The sequence below is a fragment of the Euprymna scolopes genome, chromosome 38 (assembly GCF_053919585.1).
Source record: "Euprymna scolopes isolate OS-2025 chromosome 38, ASM5391958v1, whole genome shotgun sequence".
NCBI lineage: Eukaryota > Metazoa > Mollusca > Cephalopoda > Sepiida > Sepiolidae > Euprymna > Euprymna scolopes.
In genome coordinates, this window is record NC_136519.1 from 90,123,410 (window position 1) to 90,142,594 (window position 19,185).

A 19,185-nucleotide genomic window follows, 5' to 3' on the forward strand; every position below is an offset into this window, starting at 1 on the left:
ACTAGAAGGATCCCACCATTTTTCCAGCAGCTTTGGCAACGGATTTAATGGATGTGTTCCATTTAAGATCAGGAGTAATGGTCATGCCCAGAAGCTTGTTAAAACATGACGCCTCCCCAAGACGAGAGCCATTCATTTCAATTGATGCCAGATGGAGATAAAAGCTTGGTTTTAAATGCATTAGAAGTAACAAGCCACATCTTTCCCCATTGTACCACTTGCTCAAGATCAGAGGGGAGAGAATCGGAGAGAACTTGGTTGTTTAACGTCTTAGATGTGCTACCATAGATAGTAGTGTCATCAGCATAAATGTCAATGAATGATGTAAGGATGTGATTTGGAAGATGATTAATGTAGATCAGGAAGAAAGTTGGGCCTAGGATAGACCCCTGAGGGACTCCAGCGTTAATACTGTGAGCTTCTGATTTCTGCCCATCAACTACTATTCTTATGAACCTATCAGAGAGAAATGATTTAATAATTGAGAAGACATTTCCAGCTATACTGTAGCTGGATATCTTGTGAAGTAAACCTTTATGCCATACCCTATCAAAGGCCTTAGATATGTCAAGAGCAATTGCCCTAGAAAGGTTGCCTCCGTCGAGAGATTTGCTAATCCTATGAAATATAACTGTAAGCACATCTGCTGTAGATCTAGCAGAACGGAAACCATATTGAGTGTCACTAAGAAGGTTATTTTTGTTGAGATGATTGATTACTTCTGTATTTAACACAGATTCCAGCAACTTACTCATGACGCACAGGAGACTTATTGGCCTGTACTGAGAGGAGGATGAGCGATCACCTGAATTCTTAAATACAGGGCATACTGATGAGATTTTCCAGGGTGATGGGAAGCAATTCTCCTTAAGACAATGTTTAAACAGTTTTGTAAGGATGGGCGCTAATTCTGGTTGAAGTCTTTTGACTACTATAATTGGAATACCTTTAGGGTCGGTTGCTTTACTGGAATCAAGGTTTTTGATTAGCTTGGCAACATCACGTATAGATATTTGTATGTTGCATAGCATGTTTTCTGATACAAGAAGAAATATTGGGGGCTGATGGCCTTGGTTGCAAAGGGTAGAATTAGCTGCAAAGTTCTTGGCAAAGAGTTTGGCTTTGTCTGATGCTGACGAGATTACCTCAGGTTCATTTATGATAGTTGGGATAGAACACATGCTTCTGTTCAGGATTCTGTTTGCTATTTGCCAATACTGGTGGGTACCAAGCCACTGCTCAGATACTTTGGACTGGACAGACTGAGCATACAACTCTCTTGCATTCTTTATTACTTTTTTACAGTGGTTGCTGGCAGTCTTGAAAGCGGCTTTAGTCTCAGTACATCTATTACGTTGGAAGCAATGGAAAAAGTGATTTCTGTGTGAAATGGCAGCAGCACATTCTGGAGAGAACCACGTGAATGTTAGCTGAAGGATAAGCAGATAGTAGTAGTAGTGGAAATTTTGTAAATTGGATTACTTAAGGGGACGGTTCATCAAGAATTTTTTTGTTGGACTTGAAGACTACCAAATTGTAGTTTGCTGAAAACAAGTAAATGGAAGAGAGTTCCACAGGAATGCAGTTATAAGAAAGAAGTTTTGTTCATGGACCCTACATTTAGGTTAAGCACAAATAAAAAGTGGGTGAAATTATTGACAGTGGTTTCAGCTAGTTGAGTGTTTTTCATGAAAGTTTGCCATGGGGAGGGGGCATAGATTGGAGCTCAGATGAGCACTTGCCATGAAAATAATGATATAGAAGAGACAGGCTCGCAATGTCTCTGTGGGAAAGAGGTTGCATGGAAGAGAAAAGGGCATCTCCACTCGGCTATAAAATCTATTTTGAACTCTGTGCAGGCAGGATAAGGTCTTTCTGGCAGCTCCTGCCCAAATATGGAACAGTACTCCATCTTTGGATGTAACTGACTTTTATATAGATAGCAGCATTAGCATTAGCAGCAAGATATCTAATGGAGCGGTAGAAAGATTCCACCATTTATCCAGTTACCTTGGCAACAGATTTGTCATACGTGTTATTTCAAATCAGGAGTAAAGGTCAAGCCAAGATGTCAAAACATCGTGAAGTAGGCCTTTATGCAATACTCTATAAAAAGCCTTTGATATGTCAAGAGCAATTTCCCTAGAAACGAAGTCTCCATTCAGATATTTGCTAATCCTGTAAGCATATCTGCTGCAGATCTAACAGAATAGAAACAATATTGCATGTCACAAAGAAATTTTTTGCTGAGGTTGTTGACTACTTCTCTATTTAACACGGATTTCAGCAACTTACTTATAATGCATAAGAGACTTATTGGTCTGTACTGAGAGGAAGATGACCAATCACCTGAATTCCTTAATACAGGCCATACTGATGAGGTTTTTCAGGGTGTTGAGAAGCAATTCTTCTGAAAACAACGCTTAAATAGCTTTGTAAGTATGAGAGCTAATTCTGATTGAAGCTTTTTTTTTTTTACACGGTGGTCACCACTTATCAAGGCCCAGAAGCCACTCAGGGATAAGGGTTATTGCAAGTACAGTACGTTAGTGTGGAGATTCGATGAAGTGTTTACTTAAGGAGGTGGTTCATTAGGAATTTGTAAACATTGGACTTGAAGACATCCAAGTTGTAGTCAGGTGGGAAGCAAGCAGACGGAACAGATTTCTATAGGCGTGCACTTCTAAGAAAGAAGCTTTGTTCATGGAATCCACGTTTTGATTTAGGCACAGATAAAGAGTGGGGGAAATTTTTCAGTGGATTCAGCTAGATGGGTATTTTTCGTGAAAGATTGGCGAGGGGGGACCAGAGATTGGAGTTCAGACGAGCACCTGCCATGGAAATAACGATAAAACAAGGATAGGCTCGCAACGTCTCTTCTGTGGGAGAGAGGTTGCAGGGTAGAGAAAAGGGCATCCCCCACTAAGCCACAAAGTCTATTTTGTACTCTGTCAAGGCAGGATAGGCTGTTTTTAGCAGCTCCTGCCCAGATATGGCAGCAGTATTCCATCCTTGGACGCACTTGACTTTTATATAGATAGAGAATTGCATCAGTAGTAAGATATCTTCTGGAGAGGTAGAAGGATCCCACCATCTTTCCAGCGACCTTGGCAATAGACTTGATGCATGTGTTCCATTTCAGATCAGGAGTGAAGGTCAAACCCAGAAGCTTGTCAAAACATGAGGCTTCTCCTAGACGAGAGCCATCCATTTCAATTGATGCTAGATGGGGATCAGAGCGTAGATGATGTAAAGATAGGAGTTTGGTTTTAGATGCATTAAAGGTAACCAGCTACGACTTCCCCCACTGAACCACGCCCTCGAGATCAGAGGAGAGAGAATCAGAGAGAAGTTTGTCATTTACAGCCTTTGATGCGTTGCCGTAGATGGTCGTGTCATCAGCATAGATGTAAACGAATGATTTAAGTGTATGTGTTTAGGGAGATCATTGATGTAGATCAGGAAGAGAGTTGGGCCCAGGATTGACCTTTGAGGGACTCCAGCATTAATACTGCAGGCCTCTGATTTTTGTCCATCGACCACTACTCTTATGAGCCTATTGGAGAGAAATGATTTAATGATTGAGAGAACATTTCCAGTTATACCGTAGCTGAAAATCTTGTGAAGTAGGCCCTTATGCCATACCTTATCGAGGGCCTTTCATATGTCAAGAGCAATTGCCCTAGAAAGGAAGCCTTTGTCAAGAGATTCACTAATCCTGTGAGATATAACCGTTAGCACATCTGCAGTAGATCTTGCCGAACGGAAACCATATTGTGTGTCACTAAGAAGATTGTTTCTGCTGAGGTGGTTTACTATTTCTCTATTTAATATGGATTCTAGCAACTTACTCATAACACACAGGAGGCTTATTGGTCTGTACTGAGAGGGAGATGACTTATCACCTGAATTCTTAAATACAGGGCATACTGATGAGGTTTTCCAGGGAGTCAGAAAGCACTTCTTAAGGCAACGCTTAAACAGTTTCGTAAGTATGTGAGCAAGTTCTGGTTGAAGCATTTTTAACACTATAATTGGGATGCCGTCAGGGCCAGTTGCTTTACTGGAATCTAGGTTTTTTATTAGCTCATGCAAGGAATGTAGTTTAATAGTTCAGGTTCGCAATGTCAAAACTCACTAATTCAGCTAGCACAAGGGGTGCAATTTAATAGTTCTGATGCGCAAAATAAATTTAATCAACATTCACTAAACTCTAGAATCAGAAATTCAACTAATATTATTAGGTTCTTGATTAGTTTAGCGACCTCATGCTCAGATATTTTTATTACCTAGTGTGTTCTGTTATAGGAGGAAATATGGGGAGTTGATGGCCTTCGTCGCATAGGGTAGAATTAGCTGCAAAGTTCTTGGCAAATAGTTTGGCCTTGTCTAATGCTGACGAGATGACCTCTGGTCAATTGATAATCGTTGGGATAGAACGCACACTTCTGTTCAGGATCCTATTTGTTATTTGCCAAAACTGGTGGGAACCAAGCCACTGATCAGCTACCTTGGATTTAACAGACTGGGCATATAGCTCTCTTGCATTTTTTATTACTCTTTTACGTTGGTTGCTGGCGTTCCTGACAGCAGCTTTAGTCTCAGTGCATCTATTACGTTGGTAGTTATGGAAAAAGTGATTTCTGTGCGCGATAGCAGCAGCACATTGTAGGGAGAACCATGGCTGGCTATTAGGTTTTTGTTGGAATTTTTTAGATGGTATGAATTGGTCTATGCCTACAATTAACCATTCGGTCAGGTCTGATACTATAGAGGACACATCCTTTTTAAACATGGAATGCAGAGGTAAATCAGATATGAATGTACGGAAGCTGTCCCAGTCAGCCATAGAGTATCGGTATACAGTACGGTGGAGGGGTACGTCTGGGGACTTATTATATTTCATTTTTATCTTAACTGATAGATTTAGCTGTTAAGTAAGAGTATCCGTTAGTTATGAACTCATCTAGGGAAGTGGTCGGCCCTATTCCAGTTTCACTTAGAAAAAGCTTTTTGAGCACTATAATTGGAATGCCGTCAGGGCCAGTTGGTTTACTGAAATCAAGGTTTTTGATTAGCTTGGCAACATCACAAACAGATATTTGTATGTCACATATCGTGTTTTCTGATAAAAGAGAAAATACAGGGGGATTGATGGCCTTGGTAGCATAGGGTAGAATAAGCTGCAAAGTTCTGGACAAAGAGTTTTGCTGTTTTTTTTTGTTTGGATCTGGATGTCGATCTAGGTCTTGTTTGGATTGTTGCTGTTTAGATTCTTAATTACTTGTGTTTGTTTTCTTTTTTATCCAGGTGTTTTCAATTTCAATTTTTTCAACAATTTGGAATCTATTTTTAATGTCTATTGTTTGGGATTCTTTTCTGGAACGTTCTTTACTTGCTGTTATATCATTGCTTATATTTTTATTAGTTTCTGTGGTTGTTTTGTTGGTTTCTGTGATATTTGTTTTAATGTTTCTGTTGTAGATGAAATCTTACTTTCTTTGTTTAATGTAATTGGCTTGTTTATCAGTTCTTATATTAATCATGTATTTCATTATGTTGACATGGTTTTTTGTCTTTTTTGTTGTCGCAGCATATGTGTTTTCTTTCAAGTACGAATCAACTATTTTTCTGGCTTCTGGAAAGTTATGTTTTTTTTTGTACTTTACTTCTATTATTTTTTTTTCTTTTTTATATGTTTTACATATTTTAGAGAAGACCGGGTGATCGTTGCAGTTAGCATATTTCAACAATTTATGCATTCTTCTTTAGTGTAGTCTTGTTGTCTGTTGTCGCATTTTCCACATATTTTTTTTCCTTTACAGACTTCTTTATTATGTCCATATTTTGGGCAGTTGAAACACCTTAACAGAGCCGGAATGAATTGGTCTACTTTTACGTTTAAGTAGCCGATCTTCATTTCTTTGGGTATTGCTGGTGTGTTGAAAGTTAATATATATGTATTTGTAGTTATTATTGTTTTGTCTTTTTATGTTGATACAGAGGTGACTGATCACTCCTCGTGAAGTGTTTAGTCTTTCATGGGGAAAGACTATTTATACCTATGAAAAATCTTGATTTAAAGTAGAGATTGGGCATCTTTATGATTGGTTACTTCGATTAGTAGGTTTCCATCTTATTTTTTTAATTGTTTTTGGTTGATTTTTTGTTGATAATATCTTTTCTACTAGAAAAGGTGATAAGTCTCCAATCTTTTTCTTTTCCATTAACTCAATCACTGAGCACTTTGGAAGTCTCTTTTGCCTTTAGATGGTATAGCTTTCCTAGTTTTGTATTTTTGTTCCTCATCTGAGCTAGAGAGGTCAGAGTCAGAGGAGTGGTTTCTTTTAAGGGTTTTGAGGGGGAAGTATTTGTTTTTTTTTTCAGCCATCTAGGGTTTATTTTTCATCAACCACGCTCCCTACTATCCTTGGAGTCCAAAAATGGGACATATTAAGAGAGAAACCCATACGCCTTGACATCTCCGGTCACATGGAGGATATACTACTTTGGTAAGGAGTTCTCAAGAACTTTATTTCCTGTTTATTATGTCCCCAAAAGTACATATGTTCAGATGGAGTGTTGAGTTCTGGTCTTTCCAATTGATTGACCCTTGCCACTACCTTCTAGCACTTAATTTTCCTATTTTTGGTAGTGAGGAAGTTTTATGTTGGTATACCTTTGAGTTTTGTTCTTTGTTATGGTAGTTGGCATTTAGGATATAAGTGCTAGGGCTTGGCATGACTGGGTGATTGGTTGGATCGGGCCTCTCTGTCCGCCCATCTAGCCAAAGTAAGAGCCTAAGTGATGTGTTGCGGTGCCTAGACTTCTATGTACCCAAGTCTAGGTTAGCTCAATCAAAAGGATTATGTCCTAAAGCCTTACAGATAGCAACCCACAGCTAACTGGTTGCCTCATTGAGGGATTATTTATTTATTTTTTTTAATGATCTACCAACAGGGCAAGAAAAGAGGTTTTATACTTCAAGTTTTAATTTTCCTATATTTATTCATGGGTTCTGATTTATTGATTTTGTAGAGTAAGGTAGAGATAAAGGTAAAGATTTGTAGTGGATTTTGTTGTTTTTATTCCCGGCCACACAAAACATGATTCAGCTCTGCGAAGAAAAAGGGTTTATAATGTTCTTGGATGTGCGTTTTAAGTCAGGAAGCCAGTATGGAAATGGAGGTGGAAAAAGAAAAAGGGAAGAAAAGGGAAGAAGACTGTTGTTTTTGTTTTAAGCTTTGCAGAACATTTTTAAGAGTTAAAAAACAAAAAAAAACAAAAAGGTGTTAAGTAGGTGCATTTGACTCAGCAAGCCATCTTCAGACATCCTTATCTGATTGCACCAGAAAGTATCAGTGAACGATCAAACTACTGTATAGTATTTTTAAAACATAAAAACATATGCTATAACAAACAGAATTACACTAAAACATATCTAAATGAATGAATGTGAAAGGTTTTTCTTTTCAATCTATCATAACTATAATATAAGAATAGATTATGGTTATTTAATGTTATGTTAGCAGTTTGTTTTGAAATACCATACATAAAGCAGACTAAAAATAACCACAAACACTATTTAGTCTACTTAATTTGCATATTTATTTTATAAACGACTGTTATAAAACTTTTTCTTTGTTATATTATTGTCTTATATATACATGCAATATTTGATCAATAAAAAAACGTCCGATGTTGCTGATATGCTAAGCAAAAACAGAGAGAAACTAAGAATATGTTTTAATCTATTATTGTATTGTATTTTATTGGAGTGGATAGTGTAGTACCGGTTCTGTTGTCATAAGATTGTTCTCCCAGGAATTATCACCTGCTTTTTAAAATGACACAAAATTGTCAGAAGTGATTGACGATAATGGAAATATTGAAGAAAGAAATCAATTTTTATCTCATTTTGTTTTGCATGTTTTTATCAGTTTTTTCTTCTACAAATTTTCTTTAAATGCATGAGGTCCACCATAACAACTAAATTGTTCAGAAATCAATACAGATGATTATTGTTTAGAGAAAGTGACACTCAAGATGAGACAGTAGTCGAATGAATCCAAATATGTATAGCGAATCTTCATGTCAAATTTCAGAAATGCAAGATTAATTATTCTGTTATATCTCTTTCACTCTTTTTTATTTATTGTTTTCTGTCTAGCTATGAGTTAAATAGTATAAATACTTGTGTTGATATTTCCTAATGAGCTACTAAAGTGAAAATTTTGTGTAGCACTATCCATATTTTTGGTACAACTAATAATCTTGTTCTGTGCAATAGCTGCCACAAGACAGAGCAGACAGGTAACCTCAGGTTTTTATATCAAAGTTTTTTTTTCTAGATGCAGGTCTTATCTACGGCTGAGGTTGCAACTTTCCCAGTGGATTGGATGAGTGCCCAGATAATAAACTGGGAGTTTATACGTCCCGGCATATCTAGCCTCCCCAAATCACCACCCATTTAATATTAGCCAGTCTCATCATTGCTTACCTTTAGTGATCTGGCAAGAACTGATATGTCAACATGATTTTGCTGCATATTCATGCATTTTAGAAAAACATAAATTACACTAAAGAAAGCTAAAGGAAAAAACTTGTTTATCTTTATTTGTTTATGCTAGAAAACTTGATGTCTTATGAAAGAAGAAGCTTTATTTTTAAACGAAAAGTCTAATTTGTCATTCCTTCCCTAACCTTCATAGTAATGGATATTAATGGATAACTCAGGTAGTTTATATATTAGTGAAATATATCATATAATTTGGCATATAAGACAACCCTTGAAGTTAAAAAAAAACAAAACATTTCATAAGTTACCGGGTGTTGCAATCTCTAGCCTAAGCTAAACAAACATGGTTTTGTAATTTAGCAGTCGTCTTATACAACCACTATATGACAAATTTATGAACATTTGCTCCAATTTTGTATCTCATCTTATCTGACACGCCAAAATATACTACATGCCAAATACCTTACACGCCAAAATATATTTAAGTAGATGATTATATGCAGAATTTATTGTAGCATAAGAGTTGCGACAATGGCATATTTCTAGTATCTCATTTCCTATGATACCAGCTTTCCTATGATTAATAGATTGACACTCCTCACTCTGCTTCATAGTTTAAAAAATAAAAAAAGGGGGGTCTCCTTCAGTCTGACTGACTATGGATACCCAAAAAGGGGTGCCTGTGCCTGAAGTACGCAATCTCCAACCACACCTCTCCTTAGTCAACATTATAAAATACCAGTGGCTAGTGAAGTATCTGTACAGGACGACTGGAAACAAATACCGAGATAAACTAGGGAACACATACAGTGCAAAGAATTCCCAAATGCTCACCCATCTGTTACTAACCAGGCTCAACATTGCTTAACTTTTGTGATCTGATAAGAACTGGCGTGTTGACCAGATTATGCCGTAAATGCTATGTAATTGGAATTTTTAGACTAGTTTAAGCATTTCTCCACATAATGTTCAACTTCTAAATGATACCAGCTTTCCTATGATCAATAGACTGACACTCCTCAGTCTGCTTCATAGTATACTGACACTAACTGCCAGATTATACTCAAAGAGTCCTGACGCAGCAACATCATCCTGATCGAAACTCATCTTTAGCTGCAATCTATTACTACTAAAAAAGTTCATTTGAAATTTCATCCGGTTCTCAGATACATCCAGACAGCTTTCAAATATACTACAGCTTGATCGATAGACTAGCACCTTTATTGTCTGATTAATCTTTAACTAATCTCCAAAGATGCTCACTCGATTGGTGAATACTTCACATACAGACAGCTTTTTTATAAATTAGCATGGTGAGGCAGTCTTTGCTCTATCAGTATTTTTTTTTTTTTTTTTTTACATAGGCATCACCACATTATCAAGACCCAGAGGCCACTCAAGGATAAGGGTTAAAGAGTGCACAGTAGAAATTGGACAATATAGTAATCATTAGTAATGAAAATTTGGTAAATTTGATAACTTATATGGAACGGCTCATCAAGAACTTATTTACTTTAGACTTGAACACAACCATATTGTAGTCAGCCGGAAAGCAGGAAAACGGAAGACAATTCCACAGGCGTGCAGTTCTAAGAAAGAAGCTTTGTTCATGGAATCTACGTTTAGGTTTAGGCACAGATAAAGAGTGGGAGGAATTATTGATAGTGTTTACAGCTAGACGAGTGTTTCTTGTGAAAGTTTGGCGAGGGGGGACCATAGATTGAAGCTCAGTCGAACACTTTCCATGAAAATAACGATACATCAGAGAAAAACTTGCAACATCTCTTCTGTGAGATAGAGGTTGCAAGGAGGAGAAAAGGACATCTCCTACGAGATTTTAATAACATCTGAGCTTTAATTTTGTCACTCTTACCAAACTTTCACAAAAATCGCATCTAGCTACAATTACTATCAACAACTTCCCTGACTACCTATCTGTGCTTAAATCTAAATGCAAATTTCATGAACAAAGCTTCTTTTTTAAAACTACCCACTGGTGGAACTTTGGTCAACTGGTCTGCTTTCTTGTTTTCAAGTATACTCTTAATAATATATGGCACAATCACGTTGACACACCAGCTCTCACCAAATATCCAAAGTTAAGCAACATTGAGTCTCGCCAGTACCAGACGGGTGACCATTTAGGAAAGCGAGGTGCTGTATGTACCGTGAGGTAAAAATACCAGGTTGGGGAACTGGTGCAGTCAATCCTTCTCTTGAGGATAGATGGGTCTCTCTTAAGCCGTGGTAGGTAACCCATCTACAGATGGCGTCATGATAAAAAATACCCTTGATAGCAAAAGATCAAATATTTCCAGCCATCTATATTATAAATCTCACCTGTCTGTTTAAATGTATGTATGAATGAATGTATGTATGTATTAGAAAGGGAGAGTGAAAGGAGCCGTAGATGGGAGGGGGAACCAAATTGGTTTGGAGTGTGAGGTGTGAGGAAGAATATGTCTTAGCAGAGCTGGTCTGATGAGTCACCAGTCTACTCACCAGCGCAGCGGGCCAGAAAGCAGGCTTAAGTTGCCAGAGTTAACCTGTGTACACTGCGGGCGAATGTACAAAACGACAGGCGGTTTGAAATGGCGTTTGATCTTGCATAGAAAAGAACAGCAAGAACGTGCTGTTAGTGGTGCACATGTCTATACAATGTGTGCTAAGGAATGCCAGAGTTAAGCAGGGCTTAAAAGCAAGTACGTGCTGTTAGTGGTGCACATGTCTATACAATGTGTGCTAAGGAATGCCAGAGTTAAGCAGGGCTTAAAAGCAAGAACGTGCTGTTAGTGGTGCACATGTCTATACAATGTGTGCTAAGGAATGCCAGAGTTAAGCAGGGCTTAAAAGCCACATTCATGCAGCCGATCACTGAATGTTTTCATGTTTCTATATACTATTTTTTTTTGTATGTTATATCGAGTGATGCCAATGTTCGAAAGCGAATGTGCTGCCATCATGTATGTATGTCTCACAAAAACTTTCAACAGACGCGATGGATTTTCACAAGATCAGTATCATTTTGATGCACGACCTTCGGACACCAAATATTGAAAAATTGGCCCAAAACATTCATTCCTTCACCCTCAACTGGGCACTTTTCTACAGGGAGGGTAGCAAAAAATCGTTCCTTCATGACAATTTAGTCACACACACATGCGCAAAAAATGTTCTTTCTTTAATTAGTTCAACTATTAAAAAATTGGCCTAATTTCACTCACGCGGTCACAGATCAGTTGGTTTAGTGGCAGCAAATCTTAAGATTGCATGTTTGAGCCAAGATATCAGATAAATTTTTTTTCGATTTTTCAAGTTTTGATATTGAAACAGGGTTGCTCATGCCATTTTTCGTTTATTTTTTTCTATTTTTCCATTGTGTTTGTTGTTTTTTTTGTTTTTCTGATTTTTTAAGAAGTTTTAACATTTAAATTTTTCTGTTCACTTATTTTTTATCTTGCATTACGTTTGCTGTTTTTTGTTTTTGTTTTTTCGATTTAAAAAAAGTTATATTTAAATAGGATTATTACATTCACTTATTCTTTATTTTCTATTTTGTTTTGATTTACCCCCCCCCCCTATTCACACACATATACACACCTCCAAACACTTGGGCAATGCTGGGTACCCTTGCTAGTTAGAAAAAAATGTGAAAGATTCTGCAGAATTTGTACGAGTTTCACCTACGCCTACTGGCATTGGATGAAACATTTCTTTGTTTTTTTCTAATAAAAATAATCAAACTACCCAACTTCCACCACTAACGATTACTATGCTGTTGTACCAGTGACCGCCATACATTCATTAACCCTCATCCTCCAGTGTTTTTTGAACTCCATTATAAAAAAGAACAAGTGAAGCATGCATGGTCCCCTGTGAGTGCACAGCGAACAAGGCATAAAAAATGACTAAGTTCAGCATCTGCCTCCCCCTCCATTTAGCCTCAAAAGTCCCCAGGAGAAGGCAAATCCTAGCGAAAATGAACGGTGCAATTTTAGGCCTTAACATATGTAAATTTGAATTCTGCACCATGCAAAAAAAGAAATGACCATCATTTGCCACCCCCATTTAGCCCCAAATGTTCCTAAGGCCTTAATATATTTAAATTTGAGTTTAGCATCATGCAAAACTGCTAAATATACATACACAGAACATTTTGGACAAATATGCTAAATAGCAAAATTTGGACGAATATGCTAAAATAGTCCGAAAAATGGAGTATTTTTATTAGCACTAAAAGAGCCTCTAGGGCATACCCAAGAGTTATTGTGAAGTATAGTCAAGCAAAATTATATAGAAATCAGTTAGTTACAACTTTTCAGAAAGTTTTATAAAAATCCAAGGCATCAATTTTTTTACTAAGCACAAAAGTGTCAATTTTACCCATTTTAATCTGAAAGGTTGCCCTAGGGAGGCAACCGGAGTTTTCCTGGAAAATCCGTTCTGTTATGTTTTTACTCATATCATGTTTAATGTTTGCGCAAAATTTTTTAAAATACCAAGGTGTAGTTATTGAAAAAAGTGCGAACGGACAAACAGGCAAGGGTAAATTAACAGGTCCACCTTCCTTTTGTCAGAGGACCAATAATACGATATATACCATGATTCTAAAATTTTGATCATTCGTTCCATGAATTCTGTCTCCTTCTAGATTCTACCAAGCAATCGTTAAGAAACTCTTGTAATTTGAAAAGATTTGATGAGGAACCCATGAATCGTTAGCTCAAATTCTGCAGCTAATACTTAGAGCATTCAAACTCCACATATTTTAGGTCACCTTCTTATGCACACTCATCTGCCTAGAAGTCTCAGAAACTCAACAATACATGTATTCCAAAGCTGTATTCTGCGGAATTTAAATCACTTTCTATTGCAGTGGATACTTCTCAACATTACATCAAATTCAGCCAATCTAATGCATTTATCTTCATGCATCAGCTAACATGTTCAATGATGGATTCATTGCAACAATGCAGGCAGCAAACAAGCTTACACCAATCCACACAGGTCCTCGATATAACCTTGAACTATATCCTATGGTGAGGTTGCAGCTTGCGGGCTTTGGGGAGTGTGAAGCCACTCTTTAATTGCCATTGCTCCCAGCTCCACTCTGACTCGAACTGGTAGTACCTTTTAGCGTCCCAACTATGGGCTAAATAGAAACCGACTTAAAAAAAACAAAAAAAAAAAAACAAAAAAAAAAACAAATATACTCTATTAAAAAATTGTTCTTCAAAATCAGTGGATTCGGCATTAAATGACCTGAAAAGGTTGATATGCTGTAAAACAAAAACAACCCACACAGTAAGATATAATGTTCACCATTCTCACTCAGAATCTTAGTCATCATTTCAATTAATTTGTAACCAACTTGATTTATTGCTTCACAGACATGATGTTATGTGAAGCCATAATCAAACTACCCAAGTTCCACAAACAATTACTATGCTGTTGTACCAGTGACCATTGTACATTCATTAACCCTCATCCTCCAATGTTATTTGAACTCCATTGTAAAAAAGAAAATATATATCTCCATTAACAAGCTTACACTAATGCACATGTAATGTAAGATAGATAAGGTGGATAGAATTTTATGCTTCATCATCCTAATTAATTTGTAACTAGATTGATTTGTTCCTTCTTAGTTTCCTACATATCAAAATATACTGGAATGATGAAATAAAACATTTAATTTTGGGTTGCCGATTCATACGATTTTTCTCAATAAGGTGTGTTAACATTGCTTCCTTTTCTCAACTGAACAGTCATTAATTCTTTTGTTTTTGGGAAATTAGTTTTGCCACAACTGGGTCAATATTGTTCATCATGGGGTCTGATTCGAAAAAGTCAACTTTTACTTTCTAAATTTTGTGAATAAAGATGTATTTTGGGGAACCCAGCTTTGCTCGGGTGTAAAATACGCTTAAATATGATATTTTTATTTGTCCAGATGTTGTATATATTATTATAGAGTCGTGATTTCTAAAGTAAAAAAAACGTATTTGGGTTCCATTAGCTAGAATCCAAACCGAAAGAAAACTGTAGCATTCAAAGCTGGTGATGTTACTAATGTACCAATGTGACCCGCATATGAATTGATTAAAAATTTAAAATAAACAAAGAAGAATGTACAAAATGTGAAGCCAACTACACAGTGGTAAGTATCCAGTCAATTTTCATGTACATAATAAAGATGTTGAGACAGGTAAGTACCTGTGCGGGCAAATCTTCTCGTCTTAACTTGCTTGTTTGAATAAGTATATATTTTCTTACAAAAGGAGGTAATCCATATATGGATCCCTTAATTAAAAATAATGATTAAGGAGGAAAATTTTTCAAATAAAAATCTAAAAGTTTATTGTGCTCTGTCCAAACATGAAACTGCAGCCCATGTACGACTGTAAATCTCTACTTTTTATATTGAACTGGTCCGAAATATGCCTTTATGCTGCATGCATACACCTTCTCTAATGATTATCTCATCGATTTACAAATGTGTATCTTTGTAGCTATGGTCATCTTTTCTTACAACAAAGTTGATGAATTGCATACCAGATAATTTAGTTTGTTTTTTTTTACATGGGGGTCACCACTTATCAAGGCCCAGAGGCCACTCGAGGATAAGGGTTGCTGGGTATACATTATTTATTGTGATTTTAACATAGTAAACATTAGTGGGAATTTTGTAACTCGGATTACTTAGGGGGACGGTTCTATAAGAACTTGTTCATGTTTGATTTGAAAACAATCAGATTGTAGTCAGCTGGAAAGCAGGCAAACGGAATAGTGTTCCACAAGCGAGCAGTTCTCAGAAAGAAGCCCTGTTCATAGAATCTACGTTTAGGTGTGGGCACAGATAAAGAGTGTGGGAAATCGTTGATAGTGGTTCTGGTTAGGTGAGTGTTTTTTGTGAAAGTCTGGTGAGGGGAGGGGCATAGATTGAAGTTCAGAGGAGCATCTCCCATGAAAATAATGATAAAGCAGGAACAGGCTTGCTACATCTCTTCAGTGGGAAAGAGATTGCAGGGAAGACAAAAGGGCATCCCCTACTAAGCTTTGAAGTATATTTTTAACTCTGTCAAGACAGGATAAGCTGCTTCTAGCAGCTCCTGTCAGATGTGGCAACAGTACTCCATTATTGGCTGAACGTGGCTTTTATATAGGTAGAGAATTGCATCAGGAGATTCATTGAACTAGAAAGAGAATATTCCTTAAACCATCTACACTAATTAAAATATCGATATCAAGTATTCTTCTCTTGTGTCTTAATTTTACCTAATAAATATTGCGGCTCAATCATTCTCTCAAAAAATTAAGAGGGATGTAATGGGAAGGTTTGCTATGTGACCTCAGTCTGGGTGTGGCAGCTGACAAGACACTGTCATATAGAACCCATGTCAAGAAGCACTGCAAGATGCTTTCGATGTGCAGCAACCTGCTTAATAAAGATGTTGAGACAGGTAAGTACTAGTGCAGGCTAATCTTATCTTAACTTACTTGTTTGAATAAGTAGATATTTTCTTACAAAATCCTTCTTGAGAATACAGTAAAAATTACAATGGATTAATTTTAGATTACAAGTTTTTACTGTTATTATTTGTTATGGCGGTCGAAAATTTTGCCTTTATTATGGTCATACCTATATGTCGGGAAAACAAAATGAGCCAAAGGGTGACACTCCAAGGCAAGCAGGCAAATGTCAGGGTTGTAGGGTTACTCTTTTAGCGACCCCCTCAACTGGGTCTATTAATAGTATGAAAAATATTTTCCGGAGCAAGTCAAATGCCTGGTCTAGTCGCCATGATAATCAAAATTCGACTCACCAGAAAGAGGAAAAAAGAACATGTGTTTTTAGGTTTTCATTACCTCCTACTATCCTCCTTCCCCTTTGATGCGAATACCATTGCCATGCTTTGCTCATGTCGGCCCTTTATCCCCCGATGGATGGACTCACCCAATGTAAGCATCACCCCTCTTATATTTTTTTTTACATATATTAAATTGTTAGGTGAAAGTACAGAATAGTTACAAAACACCAACCCCTCCCATGTTAAGAATGGCTTTCTAAATAATAACATTATTATTTCAGCATGGTAACATAAGTGAGCACTTATTTTTCTTTTTTTTTAAGAGCTGGGTGGAGCGTCTCTTTGTTTACATTGAAACGCGTTTTGGACACATTTATATTAATGATGATTCGTACACACCTCTGTGGTAAAAAAAAGTTACTTCTGCAGTTTAAATCCCGTTTTTCCATGATTCTAGCTCAGCAACACTCTGTGAACGACGTAAACTGCCGGATCATACGAGTGAGCAAAAAGAGACGCAAGCGATGGCAAAAAATTAGAAAAAGCAAAAAAAAAAAACGAAAGAGGGTATTTTTTTATGACCTAACCCAGCGTAGTATAAACACCCTCAACCTCTCCATGTAAAGAATATCTTTCAGAGTAAACACTCCCAATCTCAAAAGCCGTTCTTAAGATGAGGAGGTTAGGATATTTATACTGAAAGCCATTCTTAATATGGAGAGGTTAGGGGTGTTGATACTATGCTGGGTTAGGTTGTAAAAAAAAATACCTTTTTAAAGGCCGTTTAAACGTACTAGCCCCCCCCAAGTAGATTTTAAATTTTTTAGGGTTTAAACATGCTAGATTACGTCGTAAAAGAATACCAAAATAACTTTCCATACACAAAAAATATATATATATAGTTTTACTATTCACGTAAAAAGTAGTCAAAAAAACAAATATATAACAAATAAATGTTATCAAAGCCAAGATAAGTTTTTACCTTACTGAATAAGTTTTTAGTGTTTTTATTTAATGTAAAATATTTATTCGGTTGGAAAAACATGCAGTGTTTATCGGTACAAAGACAAATGGCGGCTAGCTCACTGTTGAATACATTAAGTTTGGAAAAATGAGTTCGGTGCTAATACACTTACTGATCCACGCTATTTTTTAAATTGTATTTCCAAGTTTAATTAAAGTTTTATGATATGTTTTTTTTATTCAATTGTAAGGTTAAAGTACAGATTAGGTACAGAACACCCCCCTCACCATGTTAAGAATGGCTTTTTAAATAATACATTATTATTTCAGCACGGGTCAATAAGTGCATGAGTACCATGTTATTGAAGGCAAGATAGGTTACTTTTCTACCTAACTGGATAAGTTTCTAGTGTTTTTATTTAATGTAAAATGTTGATTTGGTTCGAAAATCATACAGTGTTTATCGATATATATGAAAAAGACAAGAAGAAAGGGAAAAAAGAAGAAAAGAAAAGAAAAAAGGAAAGAAAAAGAAAAAAGAAAAAGAAAAAAGAAAAGAAAAAAGGAAAAAGAAAAGGAAAAAGGAAAAAGAAAAGAAAAAAGGAAAAAAAGAAAAGAAAAAAGGAAAAAAAGAAAAGGAAAAAAAGAAAAGAAAAAAGGAAAAAAGAAAAGGGGGAAAAGAAAAGAAAAAAGGAAAAAAGAGAAAAGAAAGAAAAAAGAGAAAAAAGAAAGAAAAGGAAAAAAGAGAAAAAAAAGAAAAGGAAAAAAGAGAAAAAGAAAGAAAAGGAAAAGAAAAAGAAAAGAAAAAAGAAAAGAAATAAGGAAAAAAGAAAAAGGAAAAAATGAAACAAAAGAAAAAAGTAAAACAGAAAAGAACAGCAAAAAAAGGAAAAAGAAAAGGAAAAAGAAATGGAAAAGAAAAAAGAAAAAAGGAAAAGAAATAAAGGAAAAAAGAAATAAAAAGAAAAAATAAGAAAAAAAAGGAAATAAATAAAAACACTAAAAATTCTTTTTTGTTCTCTTTTTTATTGGCTTCCTTTCGCTCGGTTTTCGTCGTTCGTTGGCGAGACTCACGGAAAAACAAGATTGAAACTGCAGAAGTAAAAAAAAATTAATTCACAATAGAAACTAAATTAAATTAGTAATACTCACATTTTTTTAATAATTTGCATTTAAAGAGTTAACCATTCTCAAAGCATGGCTGGCTTCGTTGATGAAAGTCAAAATTCAAAATTGCGAAGCGTAGAACAAGTTCGCAGAAAATGAAAAGAAAAAAACATTTCGACACAAATCCGATTTCTCTGGTGAATATGACAAGTAAAATTAGTATTTATTTATATTAATATTTCATTTATATTAATATTTTACTTATTTTAAGGATAACGAAATGTCTCGAGTCGCAGTCAGCAGAAAACAAGTGTTAATGCAAAATAGTTTAATATACTTCCTGTTACTTCCGGTTTGGTTTAAACAAAATAATCTTTCGTATTCATACAGTTTCTATAATCTAATTTAATTTTTTTTTTTTTTCGAAAAAATTATTATTAAAAAAAATTTTTTTTTACAAAAATAATATAACAATTTTTCGGCTTGTTTTAAAATTCACAGAGATTTGAAAAATAGTCAAAAATTGAAATACGTAGGTGTAACAAATAAATGTTATCAAAAGCAAGATAAGTTACTCTTCTACCTAGCTGGGAAAAGTTTTTAGTGGCTTTGCTCATTTTAAAACGTTTGTTTGGTTCGAAAAATACATGTCTAACGTTACGTGAAAAAAAATAAAAAATAAAATAAATGGTCGCGACTTTGCTCCTAAAAATCAAAGTTTTGAAAACAGCTTATATATATATATATATATATATATATATATATATATATATATATATATATATA

At 35.7% G+C, this 19,185-nt stretch overlaps 1 long non-coding RNA gene across 1 annotated transcript in view; it reads right to left on the reverse strand.

Annotated features, from left to right (window-relative positions):
- Positions 1–18,723, reverse strand: part of LOC145263234 (uncharacterized) — a 30,759-nt gene extending 12,036 nt beyond the window's left edge. Inside the window, exon 1 of the long non-coding RNA XR_013864499.1 lies at positions 18,445–18,723. This is a non-coding gene — a long non-coding RNA (uncharacterized LOC145263234). The remainder of the gene's footprint in view (positions 1–18,444) is intronic.
- Positions 18,724–19,185: the final 462 nt, after the last annotated feature.